General features: G+C 37.3%; 1 protein-coding gene across 1 annotated transcript in view; it reads right to left on the minus strand.

Moving 5' to 3' along the window:
• Positions 1–14,840: 14,840 nt before the first annotated feature.
• Positions 14,841–17,683, minus strand: part of LOC133542058 (prospero homeobox protein 1-like) — a 139,521-nt gene continuing 136,678 nt past the window's right edge. Inside the window, 1 exon segment of the mRNA XM_061885875.1 lies at positions 14,841–17,683. This exon segment is cut by the window's right edge and continues 736 nt beyond it. The gene's annotated coding sequence lies outside the window, so the exon portion shown is untranslated.

Below are 17,683 nucleotides of genomic sequence, written 5' to 3' on the forward strand. Positions count from 1 at the left end.
TTGAGGCAATTCCTCTTATCTATTGCGAACACACTTCTCCCTTATGTGTCCTCTTTTTTTTTTTTTCACTTTACGATGTCCCACGTCCCCACCTTGCCGGTCCCATGCTGCGCAGTGGATTCTGGGAGATGTAGTTTATTTCCAGACCAGCCATTGGAAAAGGGCCAGAAAAAACTACACACACCTAATTTTCATTTGATACTCAGGCAGACATTCAGTTTTGCATCAAAATATAACTTCCACAGTTTTTTAATGAAAGATAAAAAAAAAAAGATCTAAATAAAGTTTGTGGTACACTCACCTCAGCCGCAGCAATCAATCAATCAATCAAAGTGTGTTTGTATAGCCCTTAATCACGAGTTTCTCAAAAGGCTGCACAAGCCACAACGACATCCTCGGCTGAGATCCCACATCAGGGCAAGAAAAAAACTCAACCCAATGGGATACAATGACAAACCGTGGAACCCCCCCCGCTAGTTAGCATAGTTAGCATGACCGAACTTGATCTACTTGCTGTTGCCTCCGTTTGCTCTCCAAGCCACAACCATTAAAAGGTTTGAATCGGAAATGGCGATCACATACTTTTTCCTGAAAATCTGTCAATATTAACCGGTGGCCAATTGATTTGCACATGGGAGCCGCAGCCTAACCTGATCCAGAATCAAACCCAGAAGCACCCGGCTGTGAGGCGGATAATGTCACCACGTACACCACCGTGTTGAGGTAACAGCTTTTGATCAATTTTGTAGCAAGCACAAAGTTGTGACGTGTTATAGAAAAACAAACAAACAGCTGAGACATGGCAAATCGAAAACGTTCTTGAACTTGACCATATGATAAGTGACCACGGAGGGGTGGGGGCGGGTTCTCGGAGAGGGACCTTGGGGACCGTGTCAACGTTTTCTGTGCCGGAGCAGGGACAAACATTGGGCAAACATTGGGAAAGACTGGCAGCCTTTGAGATAGTCGACTGTTGATCTAAGACTGAGAAGCTAAAGTCCACTATCTCCCGTCTGATACCGCCGCCAAGGTCTTGCTGACACACGGGCACAGAACAAATATGGGATACCTGAAGACAATGACCTTTGAACCCTTCCCCAGTGGGAGAGGTGGAACAAAACAGGAAGCGGTGAAAGTGACTCCAGCGACTTCCTCCCTGCAGGCCAAGAATGAATCAGGTGGAATGATTGTTAGTACACGGGTAATAAAACACACACATTGTTCAGGAGTGGGCAGCACAGATGTGGTGTGGGCCTGCTTGTGTGTGTATATATGTGTGTGTGTGTGCGTTTCAGAGGAAAGAGAGGGAGTCTTCAGATGTAGCGACAGATGGTATTTGATTACAGAGCAGACGGTCGGTGTTGTACAAAGATGCTGTCTCAGCCCCACCTAAGGAGCCGCGCGTAGCCTCCGGTGAAGGCGAGCGCAGGGAAGCAGGTGGAGGGGAGGAGGGAGGCGGGGCAGGGTGGCGTTGAAGAAGGAAGAAAAGAGTCAAAGCGAGCAGCAAACGACACAAAAGAAGCCAACGTCCAAAAATGAGCATCAAAGCAGGAAAAGTGAAAAGCAGTGGGGCAAGAACAAAAGGAAGAGAAAAGTGAGCAGGCGCGATGGAAACAATCAGATGAGTAATACGCAAAATGATGCACCGAAAGACGACCAAAATGTAGAGAACATTTTAGTGTTTATGCATCGTAAAAAATATACTGTTCAGTGTCAATGACAATTCAATGTCTGACAAAAACACACTGCCTTTAAATCTCAGTAAAACTAACATAATGCTATTAGGTAACAGTAGAAGAGAAAGTCAAACACAAATACTAGAGATGTACGATAATGGCTTTTTTGCCGATATTCTCCAACTCTTAATTACCGATACTGATATCGACCGATACTGATATAAACAGTCGTGGAATGAACATATTATTATGCCCAATTTTGTTGGGATACCCCGCTAGATGCATTAAACAAAGTACCAAGGTTTTCCAAAATAAATCAACTTAAGTTATGGAAAAAAAAAGTGCCAACTTGACAATGCCATATTTTTTAATTGAAATCACAAACTGCATTTTTTTTTTATTAACATGCCTCAAAACAGCAGCTTGGAATTTGGGACATGAGGTTTAGGTGGCCGGGGTTGAGCGGGGTGTATATTGTAGTGTCTCGGAAGAGTTAGTGCTGCAAGGGCTTCTGGGTATTTGTTCTGTTGTGTTACGGTGCGGATGTTCTCCCCAAATGTTTGTCATTCTTGTTTGGTGTGGGTTCACAGTGTGGTGCATATTTGTAACAGTGTTAAAGTTGTTTATACGGCCACCCTCTGTGTGACCTGTATGGCTGTTGACCAAGTAGGCGTTGCATTCACTTATGTGTGTGAAAAGCCGATATAATGTTACTGGGCAGGCACGCAAAGGCAGTGCCTTTAAGGTTTATTGGCGCTCTGTACTTCTCCCTACGTCCATGTACACAGCAGGGTTTTAAAAAGTCATACATTTTTTTTATTGAAACCGATACTTTTGAAATCAATACCAATGATTTAAATTTACGATATTAACATTTTAGAGCATTTATCGGTCGATAATATTGGTAGTCCGATATTATTGGATAGCTCTAACAAATACAGTAAATATTGAATGGGTAAAAGAAAACACATTTTGTGTGTAATAATAGATGATGACATCAAAAAGGAAATCTCATGTAATTTTATATATATATATGTATATATATATATATATATATATGTATATAATGTGTGTGTATGTATGTATATATGTATGTTTATATATACATATGTATATGTGCATATACATATGTATGTATGTATATGTATATATATGCATATGTATGTATTTATATATACATATGTATGTATATATATGTATGTGAATGTATATACATATTTATGTATGTAAATGTATATACATATATATGTATGTAAATGTATATATATATATGTATATACATATGTATATATACATGAGTATATATATATACATATATATATATATACATATGAGTATATATATATGTGTGTGTGTGTGTGTGTATATGTATGTATATATATGAATATGTATGTATATATATTTATATGTATGTATATATATATGTATATATATATGTATGTGTATATATATGTGTATATGTGTATGTATATATATGTATATATATGTATGTATATATATGTCTATATATAGACATATATATGAATATATATGTATATATATGCATATGTATATATGTATGTATATACTGTATATGTATATATATATGTATGTATATATATATGTATATATATGTATGTATATATATATGTCTATATATATACATATATATGTATGTATATACTGTATATGTATATATAGTGAAGTGAATTATATTTATATAGCGCTTTTCTCTAGTGACTCAAAGCGCTTTACATAGTGAAACCCAATATCTAAGTTACATTTAAACCAGTGTGGGTGGCACTGGGAGCAGGTGGGTAAAGTGTCTTGCCCAAGGACACAACGGCAGTGACTAGGATGGCGGAAGCGGGAATCGAACCTGCAACCCTCAAGTTGCTGGCACGGCCGCTCTACCAACCGAGCTATACCGAGCTATATATATATATATATATATAAAGATGCACCCACTAAATTGTAGAAGAACATTTTTTTTTCCATATAGTAGCTGCACCGCGCTATAGGCTGCAGATATATAAGTAGTGAAATGAGTTATTTACACAGTAAAATTCTGTAAATGTTCATTTACATACCATCATTTTCCCCAAATGGTGCCTGTAACATGGCAGTAAAACGGCAGATCAAACAAAACGGAAGTCGTTGTCATGGACCCACGAGCTCCGAAAGCTAGCTCTCCAATCAGCTAAACAGCCTTAATATTCCAAAACAAAACGGAAGTCGTTGTCATGGACCCACGAGCTCCGAAAGCTAGCTCTCCAATCAGCTAAACAGCCTCAATATTCCACGGTGGCGTTTTGGTGAATTTACTGAAGAATTTGTGAAACTGAAACAATACAGAAATTATGCTGCTATAAGCTAATAGTATTAACACAGACACTCGTATACTTGTGACGTATTAGCTAATGCTAACGCATGAGCTTACGATAGCACGTGCAAATATGCATGAAAACCCTACTACAGACGTCACACATGGGACTGTTTAGTAAGTATGAATTGTTTGCGTTATATTGTAAAACATACAAACAACGCTCAAATTAATAATGAAGAATCCTTACGAGTAGAAACCCTATGGATGGAAGTGCAGTGAGGAAACTCGTCCAAAAGGTGGCGCCATAGTATGAAAATTAACCTATCTTTTCAGGGTCTCTTGAAAAGTATTTGTTAAACACAAAACAATATGGCTGGTAGCGAAGAAAAATCCACAAATTAGTCACACCGTTTTATAAAACTCAGGGTGTAGTAGCGGCTTGTAGTCCCGAATTTACGGGAAATATTCAAAGATAGTGTTACTGTTTAAACTGTGTGTCATTACACACAATTTGAACACTAACACAGTGTTCAAAAATATCAAAAATACTTGTTTATTAAAAACTCTGCCTTGTTTTTTAATGAATACTTAGGCTTACCATGCTACTGCATTTTAATGTTGGTCATTATGGTGGTACTTGGAAAACCAGGGGTTTTATGAGGTGGTACTTTGTCACAACTACTGCGTTAGAATAAAAAAAAAATTAATTAACGCAATTAAAAACATCATAATGTGCAAAATTATTCGCAATTAACGGGATCATTTGACAGTCCTAATAATATTATGTTGAGTGAGAGCTGCAATTCCAGATCATGATTTGTCACATCATGTAACTGAAGTTGAAATTATTTATTTATCTAAACAAAGAAGACAAAAACACACTTTTTTAGTTTAAATAAAATATAATAGATGTATTTTCTGGTAGTTAAAAAAATGTAGGATAAAAAGTAGATGGATTTTGAACACGAAAAACCAAATTGTTTGTGCTTTTTAAAATGTATAGGGAAAAAAGACACATACAAGACAATAAAAGAGATGTTTTCCTTTTTTATTTCCATTTTTATTCATTTTGCACAAGCTTGCATATATACTGCACATACATTCAGTTCATTGAGGGTGAAGGCACGAAAGGCAATTTGACTACTGGTTGTGTTTGGGCTATAGGCCAAAGCAATTCATCGGGGGGAGAAAAACAATAAAGAATCTCAGGAGAAAACACAAAACCGCTTCAAAGTGGTTTCAGCTTTCTAGCCCACCCTCGGTCTTGTTGAAGGAGCAATTTTTTATTTTTTTTTAAAGAAAATGTCCAGTTCCATTTTAGCTGCCAGGACACTTCCACCTCCCCCTGTGTTGAAAATACTACTTTTTAGTAAATGTTTCCTCTTTTATTTAAGTTATATCTACTCCAAGGAATGCAGTAGAGCCTTCTAAAAAGAAATGGAAAAAAACAAAAACATTGAATAAATTAAAACCAATAAATTACACACAATCTGCAGGACACAAACATCAATAACGGAAAGGAGAAAAAAAAGAAAGCAGCCGTGTCATGAGTTGTTAATGACAGCCTGGTCCAATTACTGTAATAGAATGGTATCGTCATAGTAACGTCACAAAAAAGAAAAAAAAATCATAATTTCCACAACAATATTGCTAAGTTATACAAAGGCAGGGTCTCTCACTTTGAAGTCCACATCATGGCTATTTTACAAAAGAATTACGCTGAAAATAATAAAACTGGCGAGCAAATAAAATGGTCGCCTAATGAGAATCATTTACATGTCAGCATGGCACTCCCAGGGGTGGGGGAGGGGCGGTGGCGTTGAGAATTGTGTCACTAACTGGTTCACAGGTTCTCATAATCGGCCTTTTCTCTCACACTCGCGCACACACACACACGCGAAATGCAAAGCACTCCTAAATTCCAACATTTTTTTTTTCCACCGTAGAAAAAAAAATATATATAAATTGACTTTTCCTGTCTGCAAAGGAGTACATGTTTGTCCCACGTGCCCTTAAATCTTGTTCACGTGTATGAAAACATCCTCAAGCATTTTAAGCGTGTTGTCACAGCTGAAGCCGGAATTAAATGAGTTATTATTTGCTGGTGTTAACACATCTTTCCACCTCTCTCTTTCATTATGCTTTGATTGACCATAAAAACTGTACAGCTATTCTTTTCTTTCTGTATTTACAGCAGCAACAACAATATTTCAACATACATCTCAACAGAACTGCCTTTCAACACCATAAAATAGAGAAAAAAAACTATTGCTCCTAATCTAACTGTTTGCTAAACTTGCACCTGCACTTTTATATTTTCCTCATTAATGTATTCTGTACAAACCTTTAGAAAAAGACTCAAAATCAAGCTCAATTTTTCCACCTTGATTAGCTCAGAATTGCTGTTTTTTTGTCATTTCAGGAAGTGCGAGGGCGTGGGGAGATATTCATCTGCATGTAAGAAAAGAAGAAGAAGAAGAAGAAGGTAAAAGAGTATCCTCTCCTTTCTCCTTTTGTCTGTGGCAATTTAGAGCCCCTCGGCTGGTGTTTTGAGACGTTTCGGGCCGAGCCCATCATTCAGTGAGAAATATGTCCGACTCGCCCTCTCAAAGGCCCGCCGACGATCTTAAGAAGAACGCTGTCTGGGGAGGAAAGACGGGGGTGGGGGGGAGATAATGAAGGGAGTTGCTCTCGGTGCTTTTTTGTCAGGCGCTTTGTCTCGCTTAGAAAAGTCAGCAGGTTAAGCAACAGGCCCCCTTTTGATCTTTTGTCCACCGCTACCGACGCGCCATAGGCCGGTGGAGGCGTGCAACACCTGTGCCAAAACCACACACACCTGCAGAAATGGCCCAAGTCCCGAAAAAAATTATCAAAGTGATTCCTATTCTTGGGGTGACGATTCCATTCAGAACCGGTTCTCGATTCAACACGATTATTTGGTGTAAAAATGTTAATAGTACGCACGTTTCTTTTGGCTACAGGTGCATGATGCATATGCACAGCGATTAGACCTAAGAAAACGGCATTTTAAACATTTTTAAATTCTATAAATTAATGAAAATGTTTTTATTAACTTCAAAGCCAAACAGGATGTTTTTAAAGGGTCTAAAAAATATTTGGATTCATATATTTATATATATATATATATATATATATATATTTATATTAGGGCTGTGAATCTTTGGGTGTCCCACAATTCGATTCAATATCGATTCTAAGGGTCACGATTCGATAATATATCGATTTTTTTTGATTCGATTCTCGATTCAAAAACGATATTTTTCCGATTTAAAAAGGATTCTGTATTCATTCAATACATAGCATTTCAGCAGGATCTACCCCAGTCTGCTCACAGGCTAGCAGAGTAGTAGATTTAAAAAAAAAAAAGCTTTTATAATTGTAAAGGACAATGATTTATCAACTGATTGCAATAATGTAAAATTGTTTGAACTATTAAACAAACCAAAAATACGACTTATTTTATCTTTGTGAACACATTGGACAGTGTGTTGTCAAGCTTATGAGATGTGATGCAAGTGTAAGCCACTGTGACACTATTGTTCTTTTTATTTTATTTTTATAAATGTCTAATGATAATTTCAATGAGGGATTTTTGTTTCACTACTTTTGGTTTGTTCTGTGTCGGGTTTGTGTCTCCTCTCAATTGCTCTATTTATTGCAGTTCTGAGTGTTGCTGGGTCAGGTTTGGTTTTGGAATTGGATTGCATTGTTATGGTATTTATTAATGTGTAGTGGTTTGTTGGATTGATATAAAAAAAAAAAAAAAGGATTCTGAATCGCGCAGCGTATTCGATTGGTATTCAAATCGATTTCTTCCCCACACCCCTAATATATATATACATATATATTTTTTTTTAACTCAATGAACTTCAGCACTAAGCAAAAATATCAAACATCTAATGTTTTTATTTTATTTTGACCCTTTTAAAGCCCTTTTAGATCAGATAAAATTCCAGGTTTAACACATCAATCCATCCATTTTCTACCGCTTGTCCCTTTCGGGGTCGCGGAGGGGTGTCGCAGCCTATAAATGATAAATAAATAAATGGGTTGTACTTGTATAGCACTTTTCTACCTTCAAGGTACGCAAAGCGCTTTGACACTACTTCCACATTTACCCATTCACACACACACATTCACACACTGATGGCGGAAGGCGGTGTACACCCTGGACAAGTGGCCTCCTCATCACAGGGCCAACACGGATGGACAGACAACATTCTCACACTAGGGACCATTTAGTGTTGCCAATCAACCTATCCCCAGGTGCATGTCTTTGGAGGTGGAGTCACGGGGAGAACATGCAAACTCCACACAAAGATCCCGAACCTGGGTTTGAACCCAGGACTACTCAGGACCTTCGTATTGTGAGGCAGATCCACCGTGCTGCCCTAACACATGCACATTTATACTATTTGACAACTGTGACATAATTTGATGAAAATGACTTCAAAAGGTTCAAATCAAAAACGCATGACATGTTTGGTGTTTTTGTTTAGAGCTGAAGTTGAGAGATTTTAGCAAAACAAGTGGGGAAAAAAAGAAACAACATTCCTAAATGTTTTTTTTTGCCCTTTTGAAAAATGAAAAACTTATATGTGCTGTTTGGCTTTGGGGTATTGTGGAATAGCTGCTTGTGTGTCGTACAGTAGTGACTAGAGAGATCCGATAATGGCTTTTTTGCCGATATTCCAATATTGTCCAACTCTTAATTACAGATTCAAATATCAACCGATAGCGACATATACAGTCGTATTATGCCTAATTTTGTTGTAATGCCCCGTTGGAAGCATTAAACAATGTAACAAGGTTTTCCAAAATAAATCAACTCAAGTTATAGAAAAAAATGCCAACATGGCACTGCCATATTTATTATTAAAGTCACAAATTGCTTTTTTTTTAAAAACATGCCTCAAAACAGCAGCTTGGGACATGCTCTGCCTGAGAGAGCATGAGGAGGTTGAGGTTGGGCAGGTGTATATTGTAGTGTCGCGGAAGAGTTAGTGCTGCAAGGGGTTCTGGGTATTTGTACTGTTGTGTTTGTGTCGTGTTACGACGCGGATGTTCTCCTAAAATGTGTTTGTCATTCTTGTTTGGTGTGGGTTCACAGTGTGGCGCATATTTGTAAGAGTGTTAAAGTTGTTTATACGGCCACCCTCAGTGTGACCTGTATGGCTGTTGACCAAGTATGCTCGGCATTCACTTGTGTGTGTGAAAAGCCGAAGATATTACGTGATTGGGCAGGCACGCAAAGGCAGTGCCTTTAAGGTTTATTGGCGCTCTGTACTTTTCCCTACGTCCGTGTACACGGCGGCGTTTTAAAAAGTCACACATTTTACTTTTTGAAACCGATACCGATAATTTCCGATATTACATTTTAAAGCATTTTTGGGCCTATAATATCAGCAGTCCGATATTATCGGATATCTCTAGTAGTGACAGAAATGGGACATTGAAATTAGAAAATGGAAACATAAAAAAAACTTCTAAATCATGTACAATGCAACAAAAATGATGACCAAGATACAGCAAAAAAAAATGGAAAGGATAAAAAAAAGTCCGCCTTTTTTTTCCTCTTTAAAACTGACTCTTAAAAATGAGTAAATATCACAATTTGGATGTGAATAGATTTGTTTTGAGCACCCCTTATTTTAAACTAAAATTAGTTTTACATCGTAGAACCTTAGATTTTTGTGTGATTCTTTCATGATGTATCATGTCAGACACCCTGAGGCCCTTAAAGTATGTGACTTTGACTATGTTTAAGTCCTCAAAAAGCCGATACCTGCTGGAAACGTAATGATTGCCAATAAAATGATAATAAAAGGAAACAAAGCAATTTCCATGCCCACAGCCCTAAAAAGCTGTCCACAAAGCATATTAACTCTTATATGACTGTTGAGCCACATAACCAATAAAGTTATTTCGGAAAAATTCAACACCAAAAAACGTTTTTCGGACGTCATTCAGAAAAACTGGAATTATTTATGAAAATAAAGAACAGTTTAGAGAAAAAAAAACAAGTACCCTATTTTTCGGGTTATAAGTCGCTCCGGCCGAAAATACATAATAAAGATGGAAAAAAACATTGGAGTATAAGGCGCACTTTTGGGGGAAATTTATTTGATAAAACCCAACACCAAGAATAGACATTTGAAAGGCAATTTAGAATAAATAAAGAATAGTGAACAACAGGTTGAATAAGTGTAGGTTAAATGAGGCATAAATAACCAACTGAGAAGGTGCCTGCTATGTTAACCTAACATATTACGGTAAGAGTCATTCTAATAACTATAACATATAGAACAGGGGTGTCCAAAGTGCGGCCCGCGGGTCATTTTTTAACGGCCCCATGGAACATTTTAAGAATACAATTGAGAAAAAAAAAGTAAAACATAAAAAGTGGTATAAAAGAGCAAACAGGTGGAATGTAACAAATTGTTGCAATGCTTATTACTCTTATAACACAAAGCTGCCATGCAGGCTGTTTCTTTCTTTAAAAAATAATAATGAATCAAAATCAATGTCATTTTGAATTATTGACCTATTCAAGGCTTCGATTACGTCACATTATATATTCCACTTTGAGATATTTTTTCGGGAATATTTTACATATTTTGTGTTTTGCCATATAAAAAACTGAGCTAAAACAAACAAAACATAAACAACAATAACACTTAAAATTGACGGATATATCTAAAGTTGATACAAACAGTAAAATTATTTTTTAACACTTTAATAAGTAGGACACTTTTGGATCCCCAATTATTTTAGTGTGATTTGTTTTTAAGTGTCATTGCTCAAAAAATAGTAGTGAATCAAAATCTAAAATTAAGGCTCCAATTATTATATAATCTCAAATATTCCACCTAAACAAGTTATTGGGTAAAAATATTGCATATTTTGTGTTTTTTCCTTTTTTTTTTTCTAATGTGATCTAGAGATTTAAAACTTGCATATTAATAAAAATTATAATACTGAATAATGACACATTTTAAATATTTTTTCTGACCAAAACCCATTGGGGTCTCTGGGATCATGAGTGGAGGCCTAAATGTATATTTTTTATACATATATTGTATTGGTTTTTAAAATAAAAATTATTAAAATGGCCCCCGCTTGCTCGGATTTTTCAGTGTGCGGCTCTCAGTGGAAAAAGTTTGGACACCCCTGATATAGAACATACTATACGTTTACCAAACTGTCACTCCTAATCCATAAATCCCATGAAATCTTCTTCCTCGATGTCACTTCTAAACAACTCTGCCAACTCCAAAGGTATGCGCCGCTTCCTCTTGTCGTCTTCTGCTGCATATTTCACTACGTCCAGCTTGTAATCTGCAGTACATGATTTCCTTTTCGCTGCCATTTTTGTTCAGCCCTTCTCAGTTTTTATAAGTTACCGCCAACGATGAAATGATCCATTTTAATAGCTACGGCAGTAGCATATAGCAGTTAGCATTCCATGACCCACAATGCACTTCTGCTATGACCCTACCCCGCCTGAATTTTTAGTTTTTATTTATTTTAATTTTTTGGTAATGTCTTAATGATTTCACACATAAGTCGCTCCAGGTTATATGTCGCAACCCCGGCCAAACTGTGAAAAAAACTGTGAAAAAAAACTGGATATTGTTCAGATACCGCATTTTCCGGAGTATAAGTCGCACCGGATGAAAATGCATAATAAAGAAGGGGTAAAAACTATAGATCTCCGATAAAAGCTATTGGTTGACGAGTGTGTGATGATTGCTGACATTTTCTTCGTCTCTTCCGCGAATGAGATAAATAATATAAATTGATATTTTACGATAATGTGTTAAAGATTTCACACATAAGTCACTCCGGAGTATATGTCACAACCCCGGCCAAACTGTGAAAAAAACTGCGATTTATAATCCAAAAAAACACAGGATATTGTTATTTTTCGGAGTATAAATCGCACCAGATGAAAATGCATAAAAAAGAAGGAAAAAAACTATAGATGTCCAATAATGGCTATTGGTTGACGAGTGTGTGACAATTGCTGACATTTTCTTCGTCTCTTCCGCGAATGAGATGAATAATATAAATTGATATTTTACGGTAATGTGTTAATGATTTCCCACATAAGTCGCTCCGGAGTATATGTCACAACCCCGGCCAAACTGTGAAAAAAACTGTGGAAAAAAAAACTGCGGCTTATAATCCGGAAAAAACACTGGATATTGTTCAGATACCGCATTTTCCGGAGTATAAGTCGCACCGGATGAAAATGCATAATAAAGAAGGAAAATAACTATAGATGTCCGATAATGGCTATTGGTTGACGTGTGTGTGACGATTGCTGACATTTTCTTCGTCTCTTCCGCGAATGAGATGAATAATATAAATTGATATTTTACGGTAATGTGTTAATGATTTCCCACATAAGTCGCTCCGGAGTATATGTCACAACCCCGGCCAAACTGTGAAAAAAACTGTGGAAAAAAAAACTGCGGCTTATAATCCGAAAAAACACTGGATATTGTTCAGATACCGCATTTTCCGGAGTATAAGTCGCACCGGATGAAAATGCATAATAAAGAAGGAAAATAACTATAGATGTCCGATAATGGCTATTGGTTGACGTGTGTGTGACGATTGCTGACATTTTCTTTGTCTCTTCCGCGAATGAGATAAATAATAAAAATTGATATTTTAAGGTAATGTGTTAATGATTTCACACATAAGTCGCTCCAGAGTATATGTCACAACCCCGGCCAAACTGTGAAAAAAAAACTGCAGTTTATAATCCGAAAAAACACTGGATATTGTTCAGATACCGCATTTTCCGGAGTATAAGTCGCACCGGATGAAAATGCATAATAAAGGAGGAAAAAAACTATGATGCCCGATAAGGGCTATTGGTTGACGAGTGTGTGACGATTGCTGACATTTTCTTTGTCTCTTCCGCGAATGAGATAAATAATATAAATAGATATTTTACGGTAATGTGTTAATGATTTCACACATAAGTCGCTCCAGAGTATAAGTCGCACCGGATGAAAATGCATAATAAAGAAGGAAAAAAACTATAGATGTACGATAATGGCTATTGGTTGACGTGTGTGTGACGATTGCTGACATTTTCTTCTTCTCTTCCGTGAATGAGATAAATAATATAAATAGATATTTTACGGTAATGTGTTAATGATTTCACACATAAGTCGCTCCGGAGTATATGTCGCAACCCCGGCCAAATTGTGAAAAAAAACCGCGATTTATAATCCGAAAAATAAAAAAAAGTTTTCTGTCACTTATGTACAAAACACATGTTTTGGAAAAAAACATGGATTTGAGGCACAATAAAGAGAGCTTGTTCTGAACATCTCAGCATGGTGTAATTGGACATTTTGTAACCGTCAAAATCCTATCGGGAATTCTGGGATTTGAGCCACGAGCAAAAAAAGCGAAAGCGACAGCATTGGGGGCACATGGCGGGGGCCAAAAGCAGTCTGATAGTCTGCCAGTGGTGCACGTCGCTCCTCATGCTGAGTCTTTGTCGCTACTCTTTGTAGTGCTGAGAGCTCCTTGGTCCACCCCTGGGGGGAGACGCTCACCTTCCACCTCGTATATTGTTCCCTCCTGAGGGGAGCCAGATCACTCAAAGGCAGGTGAGCAGAGAGAGGAAGCGGTTCTTATAGTTTTTCTCCACCTCCTCTTAAAGTCTTTTTCAGGCCATGTCTGCCCTAAGTCGTTTAACCCCTTAAAGGAATAATTATTTTGCAGAAGCCCCGTTTCAGCCACACTAAACCAGTGTTTAAGGTCCCCCTCCTTGGACAAATTTCGTGTAATTCTTGAATCTTTGTATGGACTCATTGATGGTTTACACACAAAGTGACGCCACAAAGACATCGCCCACGGAGGAAGTAACGTCAGAAAGAACGCGCCACAGCTAGCTTCATAATAAAGCGGTTTCGGTAGCTCAGAAATATGAAGGCGAGTCATCCATCCAGTCCGTGTTTCTCCTTCTAGTAAATGCTTGTGGAAATCACACATGAATACCTTAAAATAAGCGATTGCAGCTATTTGGGATACAACACTTCTCAGACGGCAAGAGAACGTTCCAATGTCTAACCGGGTCAGCTGGGATTCTACTTAGCCAAAAACTCTGTCCATTTGTCGAAGGAGAGACAACGAGAATGCGAGCTCACGTGGATTTAATAAAAAAGAAAGATAGTGTCGAGGAAAACGGCGAATGCTTTTGGACTGGCAAAGCGGGCTGTATCAGTTATTGTCCGCCACGTATGTCTAGGTCCAGAGTACCGTATTGTTCGGACTATAAGTTGCAGTTTGTTTCATAGTTTGGCCGGGGGTGCGACTTATACTCAAGAGCGACTTATGTGTGAAATTATTAACACATTACCGTAAAATATAATTCACGGAAGAGACTAGCGATGAGGAGTGACGGATAGTTTGGTAAAGGTATAGCATGTTCTATATGTTATAGTTATTTGAATGACTCTTACCATAATATGTTAGGTTAACATAGCAGTTGGTTATTTATGCCTCATATAACCTACACTTATTCAGCCTGTTGTTCACTATTTTTTATTTATTTTAAATTGCCTTTCAAATGTCTATTCTTGGTGTTGGGTTTTATCAAATAAATTTCCCCGAAAAATGTGACTTACACTCCATATATATATATATATGTATATATATATATATATATATATATATATATATATATTTTTTTTTTTTTTTCCTTCTCTATTATGCATTTTTGGCAGGTGCGACTAATACTCCGGAGCGACTTATACTCCCAAAAAATACGGTATATAAAGTCACCAAAAAGATGTAGGCAAAAGAGTGAGGTGTGTCCTGACCCGATATCTAGATCCCTGGATTGATTCATGTTAAATGGTCTTTATCACATTGTTTACGTGTTTATTAAAGGTTCGATTACTTTATGTCTCAGGCTTGAGTCACTACAATAGGATTCCAGTTAGTTGAAATACCACAACACTGGATATTGTTCAGATACCGCATTTTCCTGAGTATAAGTTGCACCGGATGAAAATGCATAATAAAGAAGGAAAAAAACTAGAGATGTCTGATAATGGCTTTTCTGCCGATATCCGATAGTCCGATATTCTCCAACTCTTAATTACCGATACATACAGTCGTGGAATTAACACATTATTGTGCCTCATTTTGTTGGATGCATTAAACAATGTAACAAGGTTTTCCAAAATAAATCAACTCAAGATATGGAAGAAAAAAAAATGCCAACATGGCACTGCCGTATTTATTATTGAAGTCACAAAAGGCATTATTTTTTTTCAACATGCATCAAAACAGCAGTTTGGAATTTGGGACATGCTCTCTCAGGGAGAGCATGAGGTGGTTGAGGTGTGCTGGGTTTTTAGGAGGAAGCGGGTGGTGTATATTGTAACATCCCGGAAGAGTTAGTGCTTTTTTATTAGCGACCAAAAGTTGCGAACTTTATCGTGGATGTTCTCAACTAAATCCTTTCAGCAAAAATATGGCAATATCGCGAAATGATCAAGTATGACATATATAATGGACCTGCTATCCCCGTTTAAATAAGAAAATCTCATTTCAGTAGGCCTTTAATTACCGATTCCAATATCAACCGATACCGATATATACAGTCGTAGAATGAACACATTATTATGCTTTATTTTGTTGTGATGCCCCGCTGGATGCGTTAAACAATGTAACAAGGTTTTCCAAAATAAATCAACTCAAGTTACGGAAAAAAATGCCAACATGACACTGCCATATTTATTATTGAAGTCACATAGTGCATTTTTTTTTTTTTAACATGCCTCAAAACAGCAGCTTAGAATTTGGGACATGCTCTCTCTGAGAGAGCATGAGGAGGTTGAGGTGGGCGGGAATGTTTGGGGTGTATATTGTAGCGTCCCGGAAGAGTTAGTGCTGCAAAGGGCTCTGGGTATTTGTTATGTTGTGTTTATGTTGGTTACGGTGCGGATGTTCTCCCGAAATGTGTTTGTCATTCTTGTTTGGTGTGAGATCACAGTGTGGCGCATATTTGTAACAGTGTTAAAGTTGTTTATACGGCCACATTCAGTGTGACCTGTATGGACAAGTATGCTTCGTATTCACTTGTGTGTGTACAAATATATAGATATTTTGTGACAGGGCCGGCATGCAGAGGCAGTGCCTTTAGGGTTAATTGGCGCTCTGTACTTCTCCCTACATCCGTCATAAATTTTACTTTTTCTCAAACCGATGTTGATAATTTTGAAACCGATACTGATCATTTCCGATATTACATTTTAAAGCATTTATCGGCTGATAATATTGGACTGAAAAAAACAAAACATATATACCGTATTTTTAGGATTATAAGTTGCTCCGGCCGAAAATGCATGATAAAGGAAAAAAATATATATAAGTCGCGTTTTTTGGGGAAATTTACTTGATAAAACAGCAAGTATAGACATTTGAAAGGCAATTTAAAATAAATAAAGAATAGTGAACAGGCTGAATAAGTGTAGTTTATATGAGGCATAAATAATCAACTGAGAAGGTGCCTGCTATGTTAACCTAACATATTATGGTAAGAGTCCTTCAAATAACTATAACATATAGAACATGCTATACCTTTACCAAACTATCTGTCACTCCTAATCACTAAATCCCATGAAATCTTATACGTCTAGTCACTTACGTGAATGAGATAAATAATATTATTTGATATTTTACGGTAATGTGTTAATAGTTTCACACATAAGTCGCTCCCCTGGCCAAACTATGAAAAGAAAAACTGCGACTTATAGTCCGAAAAATACGGTGCATACACCTAGTCTCTTACGTGAATGGGATAAATAATATTATTTGATATTTTACGGTAATGTGTTAATAATAATTGCACACAAAACTCGCTCCAGAGTATACATCGCAAACCATGAAAACTATGGAAAAAAAAAATGCGATTTATCATCTGAAAAATACGGTACATTAAATTTAAGAACTTGCACACAAAGCAACAATGGAGGTGACTATTAACTTGCGCATTTTCCGTTGTAGGTCGCGTTGCGTTGGCGGATGCAAGGGGGGGGGCCGTCTTAAACGATGGCATTGGTGTGTGTAGACAGGAATTAGGTTAGGTGTGATTTACCTTATCCGGATTAGTGTAAACGGGGCTTAAAAGTCTTCTTCAGTACTCCGATGTATTCAAGTAATAACGTCATCACATATTGACCGGCTGAGGTGGAAAATAGACCAACGACAATTTGACCTAAGGCTTACGTCCGTCGTGGCAGCAGTTCTACTAAAATCCACAGACAAGGCCGTAAACACGACGCGTGGCAAACCAAAGCATCTTTGAAACTCCCACTTCCACTATCATTGTCTCAGCCGCCCCATGCAGGAAACGGCACAAATAAATGCGGCCAGGAAAAAAGTCATGAATCAGCGAGCAAAGGACACGAGAAGCAGTACAAATCCTGAATCTAAACTTGTTTTGAATACTCTTCATAGGAATAATTTATTTTTGTCTGCAAAGGCATTAGAGGGGACAAACATCTTCAATGCCAACCTTCAGCAAAGCAGTGGCGACAAATAGTAAAATCATCATACACAACGGAAATATTCATGGCAAAAGAAAAAATGTACACCCGATAAACACAATGCCCCCCCCCTGCGGGAAAAACACTTCAAAAAA

Source organism: Nerophis ophidion, linkage group LG24 (assembly GCF_033978795.1).
Source record: "Nerophis ophidion isolate RoL-2023_Sa linkage group LG24, RoL_Noph_v1.0, whole genome shotgun sequence".
NCBI lineage: Eukaryota > Metazoa > Chordata > Actinopteri > Syngnathiformes > Syngnathidae > Nerophis > Nerophis ophidion.